General features: G+C 48.6%; 1 protein-coding gene and 3 non-coding genes across 4 annotated transcripts in view; all 4 read right to left on the bottom strand.

Annotated features, from left to right (window-relative positions):
- The window catches only part of ARMH1 (armadillo like helical domain containing 1), a 181334-nt gene that overhangs the window by 82746 nt on the left and 74181 nt on the right, over window positions 1-24407 (bottom strand). The window lies entirely within an intron of this gene.
- On the bottom strand, window positions 2106-2219 carry LOC141048915 (U5 spliceosomal RNA). The gene has a single exon (XR_012220194.1). It is a non-coding gene; the product is annotated as a U5 spliceosomal RNA (small nuclear RNA).
- Window positions 13302-13416, bottom strand: LOC141048919 (U5 spliceosomal RNA). Its single transcript, XR_012220198.1, has one exon. It is a non-coding gene; the product is annotated as a U5 spliceosomal RNA (small nuclear RNA).
- LOC141048923 (U5 spliceosomal RNA) lies at window positions 21389-21503 on the bottom strand. The gene has a single exon (XR_012220202.1). It is a non-coding gene; the product is annotated as a U5 spliceosomal RNA (small nuclear RNA).

Consider the following 24407-nt stretch of genomic DNA (forward strand, 5'->3'; position numbering starts at 1 on the left):
CATTTTTACCTATATAGTATCAAAAAGAAACCAGTTCTGATGAAACGGAACAAGATATTAACCTTGTAGAAACCAAACGCCAGGTCCGGATCATAGAGCCGATGGACGGATCCAAATAGGGGAGGATTCATTTCCAGTGCAGAAAACCGACGAGTCCTGATAGTGAGGCTGGTGGTGTAACGTCTCCAAACAGGAGCAAACGGATTTCCAATGTGGAGAAATCCGCCAGAAGGACGTGTCCAAAACTGCCAGGACAGCTCGAAGGCCCGAACTCCAAGGGGGTTATCATGTGTTATCAGACTTAATTGGTGTGCAGGCCATTCTCTGCTTGGTCTTTTTTCTCTTAAGTTACATCAAAGTAGAGGCAGAGCGCCGCTTCCTCCAGCCGTCTGCCTTGTGCTTCAGTCATCGTCCACAACCCCGCTTTACCACCATTTTTCCTCAGCTGCCTCTCGTTGCCCAAGGACTAATCCGACCACCTAGCAGCAGAGAGTGAAGCGATTCCCCCACAACAAGGCGCCAGGTAGCGAACCATGACCAAAGAATCGACCATTAGATCACTTGATCGTAACCCCTTAATGACCGTCAATACGCCTTTTAACGGCAACAGTTAAGGGAACTTATTCCTCGGCACTGCTTTTTAACGGCACTGAGAAATAAGTGTATAGCGCCCCCCAACGTCAGAGAATCTCGGGGGACTCGGCTACCAGGGGTAGCGGAGATCCTGGAGAATATGATTCGGGTCGGTTTTTACCGTCCCCAGTCCTGTGATCGCCATTATTCACCGAATAACAGCGATCAACACAGGAAAAAAAAGTCTGGTTTTCCATTCATTTCTCCTCTGAAATGATCACGCATACCAGAGGAGAAAGGAATAGGGTCCCCCGAGCCCCCTGATACCTCCGCCATCCCCGGATCCTCCTGCCCCGGCCCCAAATGTCATCTTCCTGGAAGAAAATGGTGACACATGTGCAGTGCGCGCGCTGAGATCTGCAGGCTGGTACCCGGCAACAAGAGATTTTATCGTATTGGTTCATTATGATCACTGTGATAGACCCTAACACAATGAGCAAAATAAAAAAGTAGTAACCCCCCCTCCCCCCCCTATCACCCCCTTAGCTAGGTAAAAATAATAACACAATTTTATTATTTTTTTTACATTCTTTGCAGTTAGGGTTGTTTTGAACTTAGTGTTGGGGGTTGCGATTGTGGTTTTGGGGTTGGGATTAGGGTTAAGATTAGGGGCAGGGCTGTGTTAGGGTTGGAGTTAGAATTGGGGGGTTTCCACTGTTTAGATACATCAGGGGGTGTTCAAACGCGACATGGCGCCCGTCATCGATTCCAGCCAATTTTGCGTTCAAAAAGTCAAACAGTGCTCCCTCCCTTCTGAGCCCTGCCATGCGCCCAAACAGCGGCTTTCCCCCACATACGGGGTATCGGCGCACTATGGAGAAATTGCACAACAAATTTTGTGATCCATTTTCTCCTGATACAGTTATGAAAATAAAAAAGTTTGGCTCTAGTGTAAGTTTTTTGTGAAAAAAGTTAAATGTTCATTTTTTCCTTCCACATTGCTTTAGTTCTCGTGAAGCACCTGAAGGGTTAATAAACGTCTTGAATGTGGTGTTGAGCACCTTGAGGGGTGCAGTTTTTAGATTGGTGGCACTTTTGGGTATTTTCTGTTATATTGACCCCCACACTCACTTCTAATGTGAGGTGGTCCCTAAAAAAATGGATTGTCAATTTTGTTGGAAAAATGAGAAATCGCTGGTCAACTTTTAACCCTTATAACGTCCTCACTAAAAAAAATTATGTTTCCAAAATTGTGATGTGAAGTAGACATGTGGGAAATGTCATTTATTAACTATTCTGTGTGACATGACGCTCTGCTGTTTTTTTTTTCATAAACACAAATCATATCGAATAAATGTCACCAGTTACATGAAATACAATGTGTCACGAAAACAACCACAATCTCAGAATCGGCGGGATCCACAGACGCTCCAGAGTGATCACCTCCTAAAGGGACAGCGGTCAGAACGGTGATGAGGCCGGAGCACCAGTCCCGTCACCTTCTCTTCATCTGCTTTTCACCAGTGCAGGAAACCCAGCGAGCGCCGGGCAGCAAAAAATTATATGAAACTCATAATTGTTCCTCTCCACGGAAATCTTTAGTAAAAGGCGAAAGATTTATTCGATCTGAAGAGAAACCAGAGTATAGAGAGGAGAGCGGCCGGCGTCACCCGGGGCCTGCGCTGCGCTCATCACCCCCGCGGAGAGGACGGCTCCTGGGTGGATGGTGGGGGCCACGTTCTCCGGCCCCCGGACACAATGTATCTGATCTGTTACTGAACTTTACCACAAAAACTAACGGAAAAGGACGAAAAAACGTTACAGTTCTGAGGACGGGTCAGGTGCATCCTGGGGGATATGCAAATCACAGCCGGAGGCGGGGCGTCACATGGCTGCAGGGCTCTTCCCATGTGTCCTCAGATAACCTCCAGAGCTCTGACTCATTCCTCCTCTTCTCCCTGGGACTTTTCCCACCCCCGGAGCGGCATTTATAGGGTTACTGCAGTGACCGAGAGCCCTGGAGTCTGCCATGTTCTCAGAGCAGAACGTTATGTGTGGGAGGCCTGGGGAACTCCAGGGAGCGGGAGATTGGGGACCTGCAGTGGATTCTCCATCACAAGGTGAACGCGCCTGACTCTCAGGATTAGACGTTATGTAGCTGAAAATACAACATCTGAAGCGCTATAAGTGATAGTCTGCAGGGGTCTATAGCGGTATAGTGGCCCCATACCTGGAGAAACTCCCGGACCCCAGAGACTGCAAGATCCTGAGCCGGTATAGACTCAGTGCCCACAGTCTGGCCATCGAATCCGGCCGACACAGGCAGAGCTACAAGCCCAGGGAGGAAAGACTGTGCCAACACTGTGACCAGGAGGCCCTGGAGGATGAGACCCACTTCCTGCTACACTGCCCCAAATACTCAGCAGTGAGGGACACTCACTTCAGGAGACTCTCACATCTCTTCCCGGATTTCACCACCATGAAGGAGGAAGAGAAAACATATATCCTGCTGGGGGAAGAAGAGAGAGCAGTGGAGATAGCAGCGCAATATGTGAGCGAATGCCATAGACTGCGAGAAAGAGAACTATGATATGCCATGGACTTCTATGGCCCCCACCCTGGATATGCCCCCATCCACCTTTCCTATGCTATGGACTTCTATAGCCCCGACCCTGGATCTGCCCCCATCCCCCCCATCCACCTTTCCTACAGACCCTATCCCTATTCCCTTTTGTACAGTTGCTTTGGCAAAACTAATGTGTATTTAGTCCTGCCAATAAAGCTTCTCTGAATTTGTGATGTATAATTGATAGTCTGCAGGGGTCTCGGGGCGTCATTTCCCCCTTGTCACAGCGCTCCACACGTTATCGTCTGCTGCCCTCTTGTGGACATTTACACACACTACGCTTTCACATGTGTCAGCCACCGTCGTAGCACAGACGATCATTAGTACTATCCATAGTTATTTCTGGTATTTATTCTATACCAACTGAAGAGCCCGATGCTGCCCGGGCATAGTAACTAACTACAGTTAGTTATAACAAATTATAATGAATAATATATATATATAAAGCTGAGTGTATAGCCCCGCCCACTCCGCATAGCCACATTCACTATAATCTCCCGCATCATCCCGTCAGCCAGAGCCACCGGACTACTACCCCTAATATCCCACATCATCCCATCAGCCAGAGCTACCGGACTACTACCACTAATATCCCACATCATCCCGTCAGCCAGAGCTACCGGACTACTACCACTAATATCCCACATCATCCCGTCAGCCAGAGCCACCAGAATACTACCACTAATATCCCACATCATCCCATCAGCCAGAGCCACCGGACTACTACCACTAATATCCCACATCATCCCATCAGCCAGAGCCACCGGACTACTACCACTAATATCCCACATCATCCCATCAGCCAGAGCTACCGGTCTACTACCCCTAATATCCCACATCATCCCGTCAGCCAGAGCCACCGGACTACTACCCCTAATATCCCGCATCATCCCGTCAGCCAGAGCTACCGGACTACTACCACTAATATCCCGCATCATCCCGTCAGCCAGAGCCACCGGACTACTACCCCTAATATCCCGCATCATCCCGTCAGCCAGAGCCACCGGACTACTACCCCTAATATCCCGCATCATCCCGTCAGCCAGAGCCACCTGACTACTACCCCTAATATCCCACATCATCCCGTCAGCCAGAGCCACCGGACTACTACCCCTAATATCCCGCATCATCCCGTCAGCCAGAGCCACCAGACTACTACCCCTAATATCCCGCATCATCCCGTCAGCCAGAGGCACCTGACTACTACCCCTAATATCCCACATCATCCCATCAGCCAGAGCCACCGGACTACTACCCCTAATATCCCACATCATCCCGTCAGCCAGAGCCACCGGACTACTACCACTAATATCCCGCATCATCCCGTCAGCCAGAGCCACCAGACTACTACCCCTAATATCCCGCATCATCCCGTCAGCCAGAGCCAGCGGACTACTACCCCTAATATCCCACATCATACCGTCAGCCAGAGCCACCTGACTACTACCCCTAATATCCCACATCATCCCGTCAGCCAGAGCCACCGGACTACTACCCCTAATATCCCACATCATCCCGTCAGCCAGAGCTACCGGACTACTACCACTAATATCCCACATCATCCCGTCAGCCAGAGCCACCGGACTACTACCCCTAATATCCCGCATCCTCCCGTCAGCCAGAGCCACCGGACTACTACCACTAATATCCCACATCATCCCGTCAGCCAGAGCCACCGGACTACTACCACTAATATCCCACATCATCCCGTCAGCCAGAGCCACCGGACTACTACCACTAATATCCCACATCATCCCGTCAGCCAGAGCCACCGGACTACTACTCCTAATATCCCACATTATCCCATCAGCCAGAGCCACCGGACTACTACCACTAATATCCCACATTATCCCATCAGCCAGAGCCACCGGACTACTACCACTAATATCCCGCATCATCCCGTCAGCCAGAGCCACCGGACTACTACCCCTAATATCCCACATCATCCCGTCAGCCAGAGCCACCGGACTACTACCCCTAATATCCCGCATCATCCCGTCAGCCAGAGCCACCGGACTACTACCACTAATATCCCGCATCATCCCGTCAGCCAGAGCCACCAGACTACTACCCCTAATATCCCGCATCATCCCGTCAGCCAGAGCCAGCGGACTACTACCCCTAATATCCCACATCATACCGTCAGCCAGAGCCACCTGACTACTACCCCTAATATCCCACATCATCCCGTCAGCCAGAGCCACCGGACTACTACCCCTAATATCCCACATCATCCCGTCAGCCAGAGCTACCGGACTACTACCACTAATATCCCACATCATCCCGTCAGCCAGAGCCACCGGACTACTACCCCTAATATCCCGCATCCTCCCGTCAGCCAGAGCCACCGGACTACTACCACTAATATCCCACATCATCCCGTCAGCCAGAGCCACCGGACTACTACCACTAATATCCCACATCATCCCGTCAGCCAGAGCCACCGGACTACTACTCCTAATATCCCACATTATCCCATCAGCCAGAGCCACCGGACTACTACCACTAATATCCCACATTATCCCATCAGCCAGAGCCACCGGACTACTACCACTAATATCCCACATCATCCCGTCAGCCAGAGCCACCGGACTACTACCACTAATATCCCACATCATCCCGTCAGCCAGAGCCACTGGACTACTACACCTAATATCCCACATCATCCCGTCAGCCAGAGCCCCCGGACTACTACTCCTAATATCCCACATCATCCAATCAGCCAGAGCCACCGGACTACTACCACGAATATCCCACATCATCCCGTCAGCCAGAGCCACCAGACTACTACCACTAATATCCCACATCATCCCGTCAGCCAGAGCCACCGGACTACTACCCCTAATATCCCACATCATCCCGTCAGCCAGAGCCACCGGACTACTACCCCTAATATCCCACATCATCCCGTCAGCCAGAGCCACCGGACTACTACCCCTAATATCCCACATCATCCCGTCAGCCAGAGCCACCGGACTACTACCCCTAATATCCCACATCATCCCGTCAGCCAGAGCCACCGGACTACTACCCCTAATATCCCGCATCATCCCGTCAGCCAGAGCCACCAGACTACTACCCCTAATATCCCGCATCATCCCGTCAGCCAGAGCCACCTGACTACTACCCCTAATATCCCACATCATCCCATCAGCCAGAGCCACCGGACTACTACCCCTAATATCCCACATCATCCCGTCAGCCAGAGCCACCAGACTACTACCCCTAATATCCCGCATCATCCCGTCAGCCAGAGCCACCTGACTACTACCCCTAATATCCCACATCATCCTGTCAGCCAGAGTCACCGGACTACTACCACTAATATCCCGCATCATCCCGTCAGCCAGAGCCACCGGACTACTACCCCTAATATCCCACATCATCCCGTCAGCCAGAGCCACCGGACTACTACCCCTAATATCCCACATCATCCCGTCAGCCAGAGCCACCGGACTACTACCACTAATATCCCACATCATCCCGTCAGCCAGAGCCACCAGACTACTACCCCTAATATCCCGCATCATCCCGTCAGCCAGAGCCAGCTGACTACTACCCCTAATATCCCACATCATCCCATCAGCCAGAGCCACCGGACTACTACCCCTAATATCCCACATCATACCGTCAGCCAGAGCCACCTGACTACTACCCCTAATATCCCACATCATCCCGTCAGCCAGAGCCACCGGACTACTACCCCTAATATCCCACATCATCCTGTCAGCCAGAGTCACCGGACTACTACCACTAATATCCCGCATCATCCCGTCAGGCAGAGCCACCTGACTACTACCCCTAATATCCCACATCATCCCGTCAGCCAGAGCCAGCGGACTACTACCACTAATATCCCGCATCATCCCGTCAGGCAGAGCCACCGGACTACTACCCCTAATATCCCGCATCATCCCGTCAGCCAGAGCCAGCGGACTACTACCCCTAATATCCCACATCATACCGTCAGCCAGAGCCACCTGACTACTACCCCTAATATCCCACATCATCCCGTCAGCCAGAGCCACCGGACTACTACCCCTAATATCCCACATCATCCCGTCAGCCAGAGCCACCAGACTACTACCCCTAATATCCCGCATCATCCCGTCAGCCAGAGCCAGCGGACTACTACCCCTAATATCCCACATCATACCGTCAGCCAGAGCCACCTGACTACTACCCCTAATATCCCACATCATCCCGTCAGCCAGAGCCACCGGACTACTACCCCTAATATCCCACATCATCCCGTCAGCCAGAGCTACCGGACTACTACCACTAATATCCCACATCATCCCGTCAGCCAGAGCCACCGGACTACTACCCCTAATATCACGCATCCTCCCGTCAGCCAGAGCCACCGGACTACTACCACTAATATCCCACATCATCCCGTCAGCCAGAGCCACCGGACTACTACCACTAATATCACACATCATCCCGTCAGCCAGAGCCACCGGACTACTACTCCTAATATCCCACATCATCCCGTCAGTCAGAGCTACCGGACTACTACCACTAATATCCCGCATCATCCCGTCAGGCAGAGCCACCGGACTACTACCCCTAATATCCCGCATCATCCCGTCAGCCAGAGCCAGCGGACTACTACCCCTAATATCCCACATCATACCGTCAGCCAGAGCCACCTGACTACTACCCCTAATATCCCACATCATCCCGTCAGCCAGAGCCACCGGACTAATATCCCACATCATCCCGTCAGCCAGAGCCACCAGACTACTACCCCTAATATCCCGCATCATCCCGTCAGCCAGAGCCAGCGGACTACTACCCCTAATATCCCACATCATACCGTCAGCCAGAGCCACCTGACTACTACCCCTAATATCCCACATCATCCCGTCAGCCAGAGCCACCGGACTACTACCCCTAATATCCCACATCATCCCGTCAGCCAGAGCTACCGGACTACTACCACTAATATCCCACATCATCCCGTCAGCCAGAGCCACCGGACTACTACCCCTAATATCCCGCATCCTCCCGTCAGCCAGAGCCACCGGACTACTACCACTAATATCCCACATCATCCCGTCAGCCAGAGCCACCGGACTACTACCACTAATATCCCACATCATCCCGTCAGCCAGAGCCACCGGACTACTACTCCTAATATCCCACATTATCCCATCAGCCAGAGCCACCGGACTACTACCACTAATATCCCACATTATCCCATCAGCCAGAGCCACCGGACTACTACCACTAATATCCCACATCATCCCGTCAGCCAGAGCCACCGGACTACTACCACTAATATCCCACATCATCCCGTCAGCCAGAGCCACCGGACTACTACTCCTAATATCCCACATTATCCCATCAGCCAGAGCCACCGGACTACTACCCCTAATATCCCACATCATTCCGTCAGGCAGAGCCACCGGACTACTACCCCTAATATCCCACATCATCCTGTCAGCCAGAGTCACCGGACTACTACCACTAATATCCCGCATCATCCCGTCAGCCAGAGCCACCGGACTACTACTCCTAATATCCCACATTATCCCATCAGCCAGAGCCACCGGACTACTACCCCTAATATCCCACATTATCCCATCAGCCAGAGCCACCGGACTACTACCACTAATATCCCGCATCATCCCGTCAGGCAGAGCCACCGGACTACTACCCCTAATATCCCACATCATCCTGTCAGCCAGAGTCACCGGACTACTACCACTAATATCCCGCATCATCCCGTCAGGCAGAGCCACCGGACTACTACCCCTAATATCCCACATCATCCCGTCAGCCAGAGCCAGCGGACAACTACCCCTAATATCCCACATCATCTGCGCACATCTTTTGGGATTGACGTTTTGCACAGCTCCTGTTGGGTGCCTTGGAGGATGACCTGGGATATGCTGTCCAAACCCCCATGAACGGGCAGCAAGATGGCTTAGTGACTATCGCTGAAGCTATGCAAAACCGAGGTCCCAGATCCATACTCCATCTAATACATCATCTGTAGGGAGTTTGTATATCTCCCCCATGCTTGTGTAGGTTTTCTCTGGGTCCCCCGCTTTCCTCCCACATGCCAGAAGACCTAGTGATCGAAGTCTAGGAGAGGCATAAGACTTATAAAATGTGAATGTGATCATGTATGCGCTGTGCTGGGACACAGTAAATTGTAGTGTTTCCATTATAAATTTCTGCAAAACATTATAATTTCAATAGAAAAAGGTCGCCCCATGGAGGATCTGCCTATATCGCAGAAGCTCCAGGAGCCGTGATCTGTAAGACCAATGATCATCTGCAGAAAACGATTCTCAGCCACAACTCAGAAACTCTGCGGACCCAACCACGACTTCTGTCAACAAGACTGCAAAATGGTAGAAGATCCGACAGAAGGAAGAACAAGCATTTGTCCAAAATAAAAAATGTACAAGAAACCCCAGAGGGGTGACCGGCCCTCTCTGCTGCATGTCCCACTGCTTCGCCCGGCGTCCCTGGAGGACTGGATGGGACAGGACTAATTCAAATTCAAAGAAGCTTTATTGGCAGGACTAAATACACATTAGATTTGCCAAAGCAAGTGTACAAAAGGGAATAGGGATAGGGACTGTAGAGATGTTGGGAAGGGGCTGTAGGAAAGGTGGATGGGGCAGATCCAGGATGGGGCAATAGAAGTCCATGGCATAGAGAAGGTGGATGGGGGGATGGGGGCAGATCCAGGATGAGGCTATAGAAGTCCATGGCATAGGGAAGGTGGATCGGGGGGATAGGGGCAGATCCAGGATGAGGCTATAGAAGTCCATGGCATAGGGAAGGTGGATGGGGGCAGATCCAGGATGATGCTACAGAAGTCCATGGCATAGGGAAGGTGGATGGGGGCAGATCCAGGGTGAGGGCCATAGAAGTCCATGGCATATTATAGTTCTCTTTCTCACAGTCTATGGCTGGTTTCACACTAGCGTTTTTTAGCGCTGCGTTTTTGCGCATACATGCGCATGCATCCTTTTCCCCAATCTTTAACATGGGAGCGCATGGTCTAGCGTTTGCACGCGTTTTACGTGTGCATGCGTTTTTTTGTGGTGTGCGCCCAGGCGCGCCGGTCGCTGCCTGTTGCATTTTTGGTCCATCCGACCTGTCTCAAGAAAACGCATGCGCACGGAATGCGCAAAAAAAACACATTACAGTCTATGGGAATGCAGATGTGCGCATGGAAATGCGTACGTCTGCGTTTAAAAACGCATGCGTTTTAAGAGGAATAATGGCTAAAAAATTGTTAAAACACATGCGCAAAAAAGCAGCAAATGCATACATAACACATGATGCGTTTCTTGTATGCGTTTGCACTGCGCAAAAACGCAGCGCAAAAAAAAACGCTAGTGTGAAACTAACCTATGACATTCACTCACATACCGCGCAGCTATCTCCACTGCTCTCTCTTCTTCCCCCAGCAGGATATATGTTTTCTCTTCCTCCTTCATGGTGATGAAATCCAGGAAGAGATGTGAGAGTCTCGTGAAGTGAGTGTCCCTCACTGCTGAGTACTTGGAGCAGTGTAGCAGGAAGTGGGTCTCATCCTCCAGGGCCTCCTGGTCACAGTGTTGGCACAGTCTTTCCTCCCTGGGCTTGTAGCTCTGCCTGTGTCGGCCGGATTCGATGGCCAGACTGTGGGCACTGAGTCTATACCAGCTCAGGATCTTGCGGTCTCTGGGGTCCGGGAGTTTCTCCAGGTATGGAGCCAGTCTGTAGTCTCTCTGTAGACTCCGGTACATGGTCAGTTTCTGTGAGCTGATGATGTCGTTCTTCCAGTCACTTACGTACCTCTCCTGGCTCCGGCTTTTGTCAGGTTGCTGTGATTGGTGGTCTGGTCTGGTTGGGTTTGGGTGGGCTGTTCCGAGGGTCTTGGTTTTTCTGTTTCCCCTACATGTGTCAGGGCTTTATGGTGATGGGAGCTTGGATTGCTCCTACGTAGGTGAGCCCGGAATGACAGTGCCCTCTTTAGAACCGTTAGATGTAGAGGGAATCTGCCCAGCTCGGCCCGGCAAGCACTGTTGGAGGTGCTCCGATGGACTTGGAGAAGGTGCTTGCAGAATTCCAGGTGGAATATTTCTGTTGGGCTGGAATCCCACCTTGACCAGTCTGGGTAGGTGTGAGGGCCCCAGACTTCGCTGCCATACAGGAGGATTGGGGCGATGATAGAGTCGAAGATTTTTAACCAGACCCTCACCAGTGGCTGCAGATGGTAGAGTTTCCTTCGGATGGCATAGAAGGTTTTGCAGGCCTTGTCTTTCAGGGTCTCTATGGCTTGTTAGAAGCTCCCTGACCGGTGAATCTCTAGGCCCAGGTAGGTATATTTGTCCGTTCCTGTAAGGGCGCAGTTGTTGAGGACAAATGAAGGGTGCTGGTCTGATTTTCTCTTTCTTTTCTGGAACACCATGATGTTGGTTTTCTTTAGGTTGACCGGTAGAGCCCAGGTGGAGCTGAATTTCTCTAAGATTTTCAGGTTGTCTTGGAGGCCCTTCTCGGTTGGTGACAGAAGCAGCAAGTCATCTGCATACAGCAGGAATTTCACCTGCGCGTCGTGGAGGGTGAGACCTGGTGTTGTGGAAGATTCCAGAGTGGTAGCCAGCTCGTTGATGTAAATGTTGAAGAGCGTTGGGTTTAGGCTGCAGCCTTGTCTGACTCCCCGGCGCTGCTGGAAATAGGCCGTTCTTCTGCCGTTCACACTCACACTGCAGAGGTTCTCGGTGTAGGAGCTTTTGATAACATCGTAGGTCTTTCCTCCTATTCCGCTCTCCAGCAGTTTCAGGAATAAGCCTGGGTGCTACACCGAATCAAAGGCCTTTTTAAAGTCCACGAAACAGGCGTATATCTTCCCGTTCTTTGTATTATGGACGTGGCTCTGAATGAGGCTGTGCAGGGTGTAGATGTGGTCGGTAGTGCGGTGGTTTGGCATGAACCCTGCTTGGCTCTTGCTGAGGACGTTGTGCTCGGTGAGGAAACAGGATCCTCTTGTTCAGGATGCTGTTGAACAGTTTTCCCAGGTTGCTGCTGACACATATTCCTCTGTAGTTGGCAGGGTCATACCTGTCCCCATTCTTGTGGATGGGTGTGATGAGGCCTTGATTCCAGGTAGGAGGGAAGTAGCCGGCACTTAGCACAATATTTAAGAGTTTAACCATTGCGGCCTGTATTTCTGGTGGGCTGTACTTCAGCATTTCTGGTAGGATTCCATCCAGGCCACCGGCTTTTCTACATCTTATGGAAGAGATTCTCTCTGCTACTTCCTGTAGTGTGATTGGTGCATCCACGGGGTTTTGGAAATTTTTTACTTTTTCCTCCATTGCTTTTAGCTTTGCCATTATGCTTTCCTGTTCTTGGCTTAGTTCTTCCTGTGGAATGTCTTTATAGAGGTCTCTGAAGTACTGGAGCCAGATGTTGCCATTTTGGATATGGATGTTGTTTTTCTTGTCTTTTGTGCCCATTTGTGACTATCCACAAGCTCATCAGCACACGATGGAGAAGATTCCAGGGCTCCCGGCGAGGTCACATCTAGAGCTGAGATCATGGAAGGAAAAGCTACAGTCCCCAGTAGTCAGTCAGCACATCAGTCTCCTGTACAGGAGATCACACCCCGATTAACCTAGGACCTGGTTAACCTGGGAGTACAAATTTATAACGAACTTTGACACTCTCAGTGCTGGAATGAATGTGTCGCATGGATTTATGTCTTTTTACATCAATTAAGGAATTTCCTTTTAAAACCGTGTGGGGGCATCACAACACAGAACTAGACCCCAATCAGAGGACCATAAAACATCCGGACTCCTTATCTATGAACTGGTCCAATGTTTATATTTATGTTTCTCCCTCTCCCATATTGATAGTTCTGCTTCACGTCACTTGTCTTATCTATTGTGTTATTTCTGTGTTGTATTGTGCATAAATATGTGACTTCAGATGTTGTATTAGTCTTTGCCTGATGAAGAGACCTGAGTAGTCTGGAAAGCTGCAATGTGTCACCATCTTTTCAGGTAGCCATTAAAAGGTATCAACTACTGAGAACTCTCAATTCTGAATATTTTTCCCGATTAACCTGTTATTCACCAGTGCAGGAAGCCCAGCGAGCGCCGGGCAGCAAAAAATTATACGAAACTCATAATTGTTCCTCTCCACGGAAATCTTTAGTAAAAGGCGAAAGATTTATTCGATCTGAAGAGAAACCAGAGTATAGAGAGGAGAGCGGCCGGCGTCACCCGGGGCCTGCGCTGCGCTCATCACCCCCGCGGAGAGGACGGCTCCTGGGTGGATGGTGGGGGCCACGTTCTCCGGCCCCCGGACACAATGTATCTGATCTGTTACTGAACTTTACTACAAAAACTAACGGAAAATAATGAGAGAACGTTACAGTTCTGAGGACGGGTCAGGTGCATCCTGGGGGATATGCAAATCACAGCCAGAGGCGGGGCGTCACATGGCTGCAGGATTTTGCAGAGAACTCTGAACTTTCCATCAGTTTCATTTTTTTATTTTCTTATCCTGAACCCGCGGCTTCTTCTTTTCTCTCGTTACTGTGAGTTTCGGAGACCGTTCTTACAGCCACAGGACGCGGAGGGACCGCGGCGGGGGATGAGAGGAGCAATTTTTTATTTTTTTTTTCCATTTCCAGTCTCGCTCAGATCGTCCATCATGGAAGAAAACTTCCACAAATTAACCTTCATCATTAGAGACCTTTAAGTCTATAAAATAACAAATGCAAATCGTCTCTGCAGACTCTTCAGAGAGGACTAATAATAATAATAATAATAATAAATTTTATTTTTATAGTGCCGACATATTCCGCAGCACTTTACATTTCAGAGGGGATTTGTACAGACAATAGACATTACAGCATAACAATAATCACATAGATCATAACAGATACCAAGAGGAGTGAGGGCCCTGCTCGCAAGCTTACAGTCTATGAGGAAAGAGGGAGACACGAAAGGTGGGTGGTAACAGTTGCCCTGATTGTATGGACCAGCCATAATGTTAAGTGTGTAACAGTACAGACACAGAGGGCTAATGGATGCATAAAGCATGTGGGAACATGATGCGGGAACCTAGTTATGGTAAAACTTTTGGCTGTGCCACACAGGGATAGATTAGGTTAATGTGTTGAGGCGATAGGCCAGTCTGAATAAATGAGTTTTCAGGGCACGCTTAAAATTGTGGGGATTGGGGACTAATCGTATTGACCTGGGAAGTGCATTCCAAAGAATTGGCGCAGCACGTGTAAAGTCTTGGAGACGGGAGTGGGAGGTTCTGACTATTGAGGATGCTAACCTCAGGTCATAAGCAGAACGGAGGGCGCGGGTAGGGTGGTATACAGAAACAAGGGAGGAGATGTAGGGTGGTGCTGAGCCATGGAGGGCTTTGTGGGTGAGGGTAATAAGTTTATACTGAATTCTGGAGTGGATGGGTAGCCAGTGTAATGACTGGCACAAGGTAGAGGCATCGGTGTAACGATTGGTGAGGAATATGATCCTGGCTGCAGCATTCACGACAGATTGGAGAGGGGAGAGTTTGGTAAGAGGGAGACCGATTAGAAGAGAGTTACAATAGTCGAGACGAGAATGAATAAGAGAAACAGTAAGAGTTTTTGCAGAGTCAAAGGTAAGAAAAGGTCGAATTCTAGAAATGTTTTTGAGGTGCAGATGACAAGAGCGAGCCAGTGATCGAATGTGGGGGGCAAAGGAAAGCTCGGAATCAAGTATGACCCCAAGACAGCGGGCATGTTGCTGGGGAGTAATAGTGGAACCACACACAGAAATGGCAATGTCGGGTATAGGTACATTAGTAGAGGGAGGAAACACCAGGAGTTCACCAGGAGGACTAGATCTCTAGCGCCATCCACAGGAAGTAACAATCCTAGAAGTCAACGTCGGCCCCTTACCTCGTCACATGACTTAGGATAAAACCCAAACCAGAATCTCCGCTTGCAGACACCGTGTTTCGGGGTGCTGCCCTTCGTCAGTGCAAAGTGTGAGATCTGGTTTGGTGATGTGTAAATAACTAACACAGATATTACCTAAACAAACAACACTTACATACATAACAAATGGACTTTTTTCACATACCAATTACAGACCAGTTTCCCCTTTAGCCCAAATACCAACATTTTCTTTCCATTTCTCTCATCACAATCCATTGGCTCCACACTATAATCTTCATCTGTACGATATTCACGACTCTGTATCGGTGACAGTGACCGCTCTCTCGCTCTCTTTCCTATCTACTACCTTTTCCACGTTGATATCTACAGAGGTTTTCTCTTCCTCCCTCCCGTTTCTCCTATTACTCTTCCATGATAACAGTCGGCCTCCTCATCTTCCCGCAATCGTCCCCGCACACAATCCTTTCGTCTTCACTTCTTCCGGCAGTTTCTCAATATCCCGTTTTTCCGTTACAGAAGCCTCCGTTTACTGCTCCAGACTCCAGTTTTCTTCAGATCGTCCTTCGGACTCCTCGGTTTCCCAACTATTAGACCACAAACACGAAAACCTCCCTTTACATCCCACAGCTTTCAGGCCACGATTCATGGAAATGCCGACACTTCTCAGAGTTACATCACAGTATGTTGTATGAAAGGTGTGGGGTGCCCCAAACAATCAATGGGTTCTATATATGGGGGTGCAAAAGCCTGGCATGGAGAGAACCATGAACTGGAAGAGAAAAAAGACCAAAGAATGGCGGCCTGCACACCAATTACATCTGATAACACATAAGAACCGAAGAAAAATGCTTTACTGGAAAACACAACACACGTGCTAAAAACTATTAAAAAGGACAAAGGAAGTCCATGCGACACCCCCGCCTGTAACAATCACATACAGCCATAATAGGGATGGAGCACAGACCATGAAAAGCCGTCACAATACACCATGTGTGCAGAGTTTGTTCTCAGACATATGTAGTCTCCACATTGATTCCTATATATCAGCCCAATGTACAAACTTTCCAGGACTACAATTCAGGAGCCTGCAAACAAATAAGGCTGCTAAGATGTAAGAGAAGTTGTAGCTACATACTCACTGAGCCACTAATGAGCAAACACCCTGAAAGCAGCTCAATATTGCCAGATGACGTGCTGGTGGACGGCCAGGCACCCATGAAGTCTGTGGATAGCCAAGGGAATCATGCCCATAGGCATCCAAAATCAAGCTAAGACAGGGCTGAAGACATGGAGCAGGGGTGTGAGGAGCAGCCCCACGCGTATGGGAAGTGTGCCTGCTGGCCCAAACTCAGCGTTTAAATGGCATGTAGATAATACCTGGTGTGTGAAAACTCCCCAGCGGTCATGGCCCTGAAGATGTCTCGTGCAGCCCGGCGTTCACACCGAAATCTCGCGAGAGGACCGCTGGATTGTCCCATCTCGCGGGAAGGCCACACGATCATTCCATATACCGCTGTAATGGTTTGTTTGCACCTGCGCAGTGTATTCAGTTTATTCAGACCGGTCTGATACAGCAACTAGTGAAAAGCTGCAAACCAGAGGCTGCAAAACCTTCAGCACAAATAAAAAGTATCCTTTGCCTCCGTATAATCACTAACCTGGCACAGTCTATGCATCACATGGTAAGAAAAAATGTATATAATCCATCAAAATCATGAAAACACACCGTACCTCCTACATCTAAAGAGAGAAAAAAAAAGGAGCAAATCAGCCAAAATGTATTTTTATGCGCTCCAACCAGTAAGTGCGCAAAAAATGTAATCACTATGCATACATAAAGTGTGTGTATATTATATATATATATATATATATATATATATCTGATTTGTGCCCTGCAGGTTCTGCATATTATATTATGCATATATAGATTTTATTTTTGGTGTGTATATATATATATATATATACACACACACACACACACACACACACACACACACACACCAAAAATAAAATCTATATATGCATAATATAATATGCAGAACCTGCAGGGCACAAATCAGATTAACTAAAGCTGACAATGAATCGAGGCTTGCAAGAGATGTCAAAAGGATTTTGGGGATATGTCAAAAGTAAAAGAAAAGTCAAAGATGCTATAGGATTTTTACAGGATGAAAATGATGAAATGGTAAGACAGGATGTTGAGAAGGCCGAACTTTTAAATTCCTATTTTGCATCTGTTTTCTCTCAGAAAGGAAATGTAACATCAACTGTTCTTCACTGTCCTATTAAGGGAATAGAAGAATCCAGGATATCTATAAACAGAAAGATAGTGAGGAAACACTTAGCTAACCTAAATGAATTCAAGTCTCCAGGTCCAGATGAATTACACCCCAGAGTACTGAAGGAGATAGCAGAAGAAATTTTTGAACTCCCCTCCATAATCTTTGAAAATTCTTGGAGAACAGGAGAAGTCCCAGAAGACTGGAGAAGAGCAAATGTTGTTCCTATCTTCAAAAAGGGGAAGAAGGTGGACCCAGGCAACTATAGGCCGGTGAGTCTGACTTCTATACCAGGAAAGATCTTTGAACAAATTATTAAACAACATGTATGTCAGTACCTGGATAAGAATGAAGTGATTAAACCGAGTCAGCATGGGTTTGTAACTAATAAGTCATGTCAGACTAACTTAATTTCCTTCTATGACGGGGTGGATCAAGAAAATGCTGTAGATATAGTATATCTTGACTTCAGCAAAGCATTTGACAAAGTATCTCATACAATCCTTATTGAAAAAATGACTAAGTATGGAATGGACAAGGCAACGGTTAGGTGGATTCATAACTGGCTTAGTGATCGGACCCAAAGAGTGGTCGTAAATGGCTGCAACATCCAGTTGGAAGAATGTCTCAAGTGGGGTACCACAGGGCTCTGTCCTGGGCCCTGTATTGTTCAACATCTTTATCAACGATTTAGATGAAGGAATTGAGGGTAAACTGATTACATTTGCTGATGACACAAAGCTAGGAGGGATAGCTAATACTAGAGAAGAGAGAGGATTCAAAAAGATATAAATAAACTGGAGCAGTGGGCAGCAACTAACAGAATGGTTTTTAACAGGGAAAAATGCAAAGTACTACATCTGGGCAATAAAAATGAAAAAAGCATATAAAGAATGGGAGGAATAGGGCTAAGCAACAGCACATGTGAAAAAGATTTGGATATACTAATAGATCACAGACTGAATATGAGTCAACAGTGTGATGCAGCAGCAAAAAAGGCAAATGCAATTTTAGGATGTATTAACAGAAGCATACAGTCTAGATCACGTGAAGTCATTATTTCCCTCTACTCCTCTTTGGTCAGACCTCATCTGGAATATTGTGTCCAGTTTTGGGCGCCACATTTTAAAAAAGACATCAACAAACTGGAGCAAGTTCAGAAAAGAGCAACCAGAATGGTGACCGGTCTGCAAACCCGGTTTTATGAGGAAAGGTTGCATAATTTAGGATTGTTTAGTTTGCAAAAGAGAAGACTGAGAGGAGACTTAATAGCTGTCTACAAATATCTAAAGGGCTGTCACATTGTAGAAGGATCAACTTTATTCTCATTTGCACAAGGAAAGACTAGAAGCAATGGGATGAAACGGAATGGGAGGAGACACAGATTAGATATTAGAAAAAACTTTTTGACAGTTAGAGTGATCAATGAGTGGAACAGGCTGCCACGAGAAGTGGTGAGTTCTCCTTCAATGGAAGTCTTCAAACAGAGGCTGGACAGACATCTGACTGGGATGATTTAGCAAATCCTGCTTGAGCAGGGGGTTGGACCAGATGGCCCAGGAGGTCCCTTCCAACTCTACGATTCTATGAATGTACAATAGATGGTTAACAATATATATATATATATATAGACCTCCATGGCTTTGATATTATAATATAGCAAAAAACCTTGACCGTACTCAAACCAGCCAAGGTCACATATTTGTACATCTGGGAATTGAATATTATATCCAAATGGTCATGTATGTGTAAAAAGCGCCCTCATTAACAATGGGAAGGTTGGGAGGGGATAATGTACAAATAGACAGTGTCCACCATATACAACGATGAAAAAATGAGGCAATAGACAAAGAAAATCCTGTGAAGGAATATACAAGTGTGAGGTAAAGAGATAACAAATCATTTTTACCTATATAGTATCAAAAAGAAACCAGTTCTGATGAAACGGAACAAGATATTAACCTTGTAGAAACCAAACGCCAGGTCCGGATCATAGAGCCGATGGACGGATCCAAATAGGGGAGGATTCATTTCCAGTGCAGAAAACCGACGAGTCCTGATAGTGAGGCTGGTGGTGTAACGTCTCCAAACAGGAGCAAACGGATTTCCAATGTGGAGAAATCCGCCAGAAGGACGTGTCCAAAACTGCCAGGACAGCTCGAAGGCCCGAACTCCAAGGGGGTTATCATGTGTTATCAGACTTAATTGGTGTGCAGGCCATTCTCTGCTTGGTCTTTTTTCTCTTAAGTTACATCAAAGTAGAGGCAGAGCGCCGCTTCCTCCAGCCGTCTGCCTTGTGCTTCAGTCATCGTCCACAACCCCGCTTTACCACCATTTTTCCTCAGCTGCCTCTCGTTGCCCAAGGACTAATCCGACCACCTAGCAGCAGAGAGTGAAGCGATTCCCCCACAACAAGGCGCCAGGTAGCGAACCATGACCAAAGACCATTAGATCACTTGATCGTAACCCCTTAATGACCGTCAATACGCCTTTTAACGGCAACAGTTAAGGGAACTTATTCCTCGGCACTGCTTTTTAACGGCACTGAGAAATAAGTGTATAGCGCCCCCCAACGTCAGAGAATCTCGGGGGACTCGGCTACCAGGGGTAGCGGAGATCCTGGAGAATATGATTCGGGTCGGATTTTACCGTCCCCAGTCCTGTGATCGCCATTATTCACCGAATAACAGCGATCAACACACGAAAAAAAAGTCTGGTTTTCCATTCATTTCTCCTCTGAAATGATCACGCATACCAGAGGAGAAAGGAATAGGGTCCCCCGAGCCCCCTGATACCTCCGCCATCCCCGGATCCTCCTGCCCCGGCCCCAAATGTCATCTTCCTGGAAGAAAATGGTGACACATGTGCAGTGCGCCCGCTGAGATCTGCAGGCTGGTACCCGGCAACAAGAGATTTCATCATATTGGTTCATTATGATCACTGTGATAGACCCTAACACAATGACCAAAATAAAAAAGTAGTAACCCCCCCTATCACCCCCTTAGCTAGGTAAAAATAATAACACAATTTTATTATTTTTTTTACATTCTTTGCAGTTAGGGTTGTTTTGAACTTAGTGTTGGGGGTTGCGATTGTGGTTTTGGGGTTGGGATTAGGGTTAAGATTAGGGGCAGGGCTGTGTTAGGGTTGGAGTTAGAATTGGGGGGTTTCCACTGTTTAGATACATCAGGGGGTGTTCAAACGCGACATGGCGCCCGTCATCGATTCCAGCCAATTTTGCGTTCAAAAAGTCAAACAGTGCTCCCTCCCTTCTGAGCCCTGCCATGCGCCCAAACAGCGGCTTTCCCCCACATACGGGGTATCGGCGCACTATGGAGAAATTGCACAACAAATTTTGTGATCCATTTTCTCCTGATACAGTTATGAAAATAAAGAAGTTTGGCTCTAGTGTAAGTTTTTTGTGAAAAAAGTTAAATGTTCATTTTTTCCTTCCACATTGCTTTAGTTCTCGCGAAGCACCTGAAGGGTTAATAAACGTCTTGAATGTGGTGTTGAGCACCTTGAGGGGTGCAGTTTTTAGATTGGTGGCACTTTTGGGTATTTTCTGTTATATAGACCCCCACACTCACTTCTAATGTGAGGTGGTCCCTAAAAACATGGATTGTCAATTTTGTTGGAAAAATGAGAAATCGCTGGTCAACTTTTAACCCTTATAACGTCCTCACTAAAAAAAATTATGTTTCCAAAATTGTGATGTGAAGTAGACATGTGGGAAATGTCATTTATTAACTATTCTGTGTGACATGACGCTCTGTTGTTTTTTTTTTCATAAACACAAATCATATCGAATAAATGTCACCAGTTACATGAAATACAATGTGTCACGAAAACAACCACAATCTCAGAATCGGCGGGATCCACAGACGCTCCAGAGTGATCACCTCCTAAAGGGACAGCGGTCAGAACGGTGATGAGGCCGGAGCACCAGTCCCGTCACCTTCTCTTCATCTGCTTTTCACCAGTGCAGGAAGCCCAGCGAGCGCCGGGCAGCAAAAAATTGTATGAAACTCATAATTGTTCCTCTCCACGGAAATCTTTAGTAAAAGGCGAAAGATTTATTCGATCGGAAGAGAAACCAGAGTATAGAGAGGAGAGCGGCCGGCGTCACCCGGGGCCTGCGCTGCGCTCATCACCCCCGCGGAGAGGACGGCTCCTGGGTGGATGGTGGGGGCCACGTTCTCCGGCCCCCGGACACAATGTATCTGATCTGTTACTGAACTTTACCACAAAAACTAACGGAAAATGACGAGAAAACGTTACAGTTCTGAGGACGGGTCAGGTGCATCCTGGGGGATATGCAAATCACAGCCGGAGGCGGGGCGTCACATGGCTGCAGGGCTCTTCCCATGTGTCCTCAGATAACCTCCAGAGCTCTGACTCATTCCTCCTCTTCTCTCTGGGACTTTTCCCACCCCCGAAGCAGCATTTATAGGGTTACTGCAGTGACCGAGACCCCTGGAGTCTGCCATGTTCTCAGAGCAGAACATTATGTGTGGGAGGCCTGGGGAACTCCAGGGAGCGGGAGATTGGGGACCTGCAGTGGATTCTCCATCACAAGGTGAACGCGCCTGACTCTCAGGATTAGACGTTATGTAGCTGAAAATACAACATCTGAAGCGCTATAAGTGATAGTCTGCAGGGGTCTATAGCGGTATAGTGGCCCCATACCTGGAGAAAGTCCCGGACCCCAGAGACTGCAAGATCCTGAGCCGGTATAGACTCAGTGCCCACAGTCTGGCCATCGAATCCGGCCGACACAGGCAGAGCTACAAGCCCAGGGAGGAAAGACTGTGCCAACACTGTGACCAGGAGGCCCTGGAGGATGAGACCCACTTCCTGCTACACTGCTCCAAATACTCAGCAGTGAGGGACACTCACTTCAGGAGACTCTCACATCTCTTCCCGGATTTCACCACCATGAAGGAGGAAGAGAAAACATATATCCTGCTGGGGGAAGAAGAGAGAGCAGTGGAGATAGAAGCGCAATATGTGAGCGAATGTCATAGACTGCGAGAAAGAGAACTATGATATGCCATGGACTTCTATGGCCCCCACCCTGGATATGCCCCAATCCCCCCCATCCACCTTTCCTACAGACCCTATCCCTATTCCCTTTTGTACAGTTGCTTTGGCAAAACTAATGTGTATTTAGTCCTGCCAATAAAGCTTCTCTGAATTTGTGATGTATAATTGATAGTCTGCAGGGGTCTCGGGGCGTCATTTCCCCCTTGTCACAGCGCTCCACACGTTATCGTCTGCTGCCCTCTTGTGGACATTTACACACACTACGCTTTCACATGTGTCAGCCACCGTCGTAGCACAGACGATCATTAGTACTATCCATAGTTATTTCTGGTATTTATTCTATACCAACTGAAGAGCCCGGTGCTGCCCGGGCATAGTAACTAACTACAGTTAGTTATAACAAATTATAATGAATTATATATATATATATATATATAAATATATATATATATATATATAAAGCTGAGTGTATAGCCCCGCCCACTCCGCATAGCCACATTCACTATAATCTCCCGCATCATCCCGTCAGCCAGAGCCACCGGACTTCTACCACTAATATCCCACATCATCCCGTCAGCCAGAGCCACCGGACTACTACCCCTAATATCCCACATCATCCCGTCAGCCAGAGCCACCGGACTACTACCCCTAATATCCCACATCATCCCATCAGCCAGAGCCACCGGACTACTACCCCTAATATCCCACATCATCCCGTCAGCCAGAGCCACCGGACTACTACCACTAATATCCCACATCATCCCGTCAGCCAGAGCCACCGGACTACTACCCCTAATATCCCACATCATCCCGTCAGCCAGAGCTACCGGACTACTACCACTAATATCCCACATCATCCCGTCAGCCAGAGCTACCGGACTACTACCACTAATATCCCACATCATCCCGTCAGCCAGAGCCACCAGAATACTACCACTAATATCCCACATCATCCCATCAGCCAGAGCCACCGGACTACTACCACTAATATCCCACATCATCCCATCAGCCAGAGCCACCGGACTACTACCACTAATATCCCACATCATCCCGTCAGCCAGAGCTACCGGTCTACTACCCCTAATATCCCACATCATCCCGTCAGCCAGAGCCACCGGACTACTACCCCTAATATCCCGCATCGTCCCGTCAGCCAGAGCTACCGGACTACTACCACTAATATCCCGCATCGTCCCGTCAGCCAGAGCCACCGGAATACTACCACTAATATCCCGCATCGTCCCGTCAGCCAGAGCCACCGGACTACTACCACTAATATCCCGCATCGTCCCGTCAGCCAGAGCCACCGGACTACTACCACTAATATCCCGCATCGTCCCGTCAGCCAGAGCCACCGGTCTACTACCCCTAATATCCCGCATCGTCCCGTCAGCCAGAGCCACCGGACTACTACCCCTAATATCCCGCATCGTCCCGTCAGCCAGAGCCACCGGACTACTACCACTAATATCCCGCATCGTCCCGTCAGCCAGAGCCACCGGACTACTACCACTAATATCCCGCATCGTCCCGTCAGCCAGAGCCACCGGACTACTACCCCTAATATCCCGCATCGTCCCGTCAGCCAGAGCCACCGGACTACTACCCCTAATATCCCGCATCGTCCCGTCAGCCAGAGCCACCGGACTACTACCACTAATATCCCGCATCGTCCCGTCAGCCAGAGCCACCGGACTACTACCACTAATATCCCGCATCGTCCCGTCAGCCAGAGCCACCGGAATACTACCCCTAATATCCCGCATCGTCCCGTCAGCCAGAGCCACCGGACTACTACCCCTAATATCCCGCATCGTCCCGTCAGCCAGAGCCACCGGACTACTACCCCTAATATCCCGCATCGTCCCGTCAGCCAGAGCCACCGGACTACTACCCCTAATATCCCGCATCATCCCGTCAGCCAGAGCCACCGGACTACTACCCCTAATATCCCGCATCATCC

This window comes from Dendrobates tinctorius, unplaced genomic scaffold, assembly GCF_039654945.1.
Source record: "Dendrobates tinctorius isolate UK_male_01 unplaced genomic scaffold, ASM3965494v1 ptg000138l, whole genome shotgun sequence".
Taxonomy (NCBI): domain Eukaryota; kingdom Metazoa; phylum Chordata; class Amphibia; order Anura; family Dendrobatidae; genus Dendrobates; species Dendrobates tinctorius.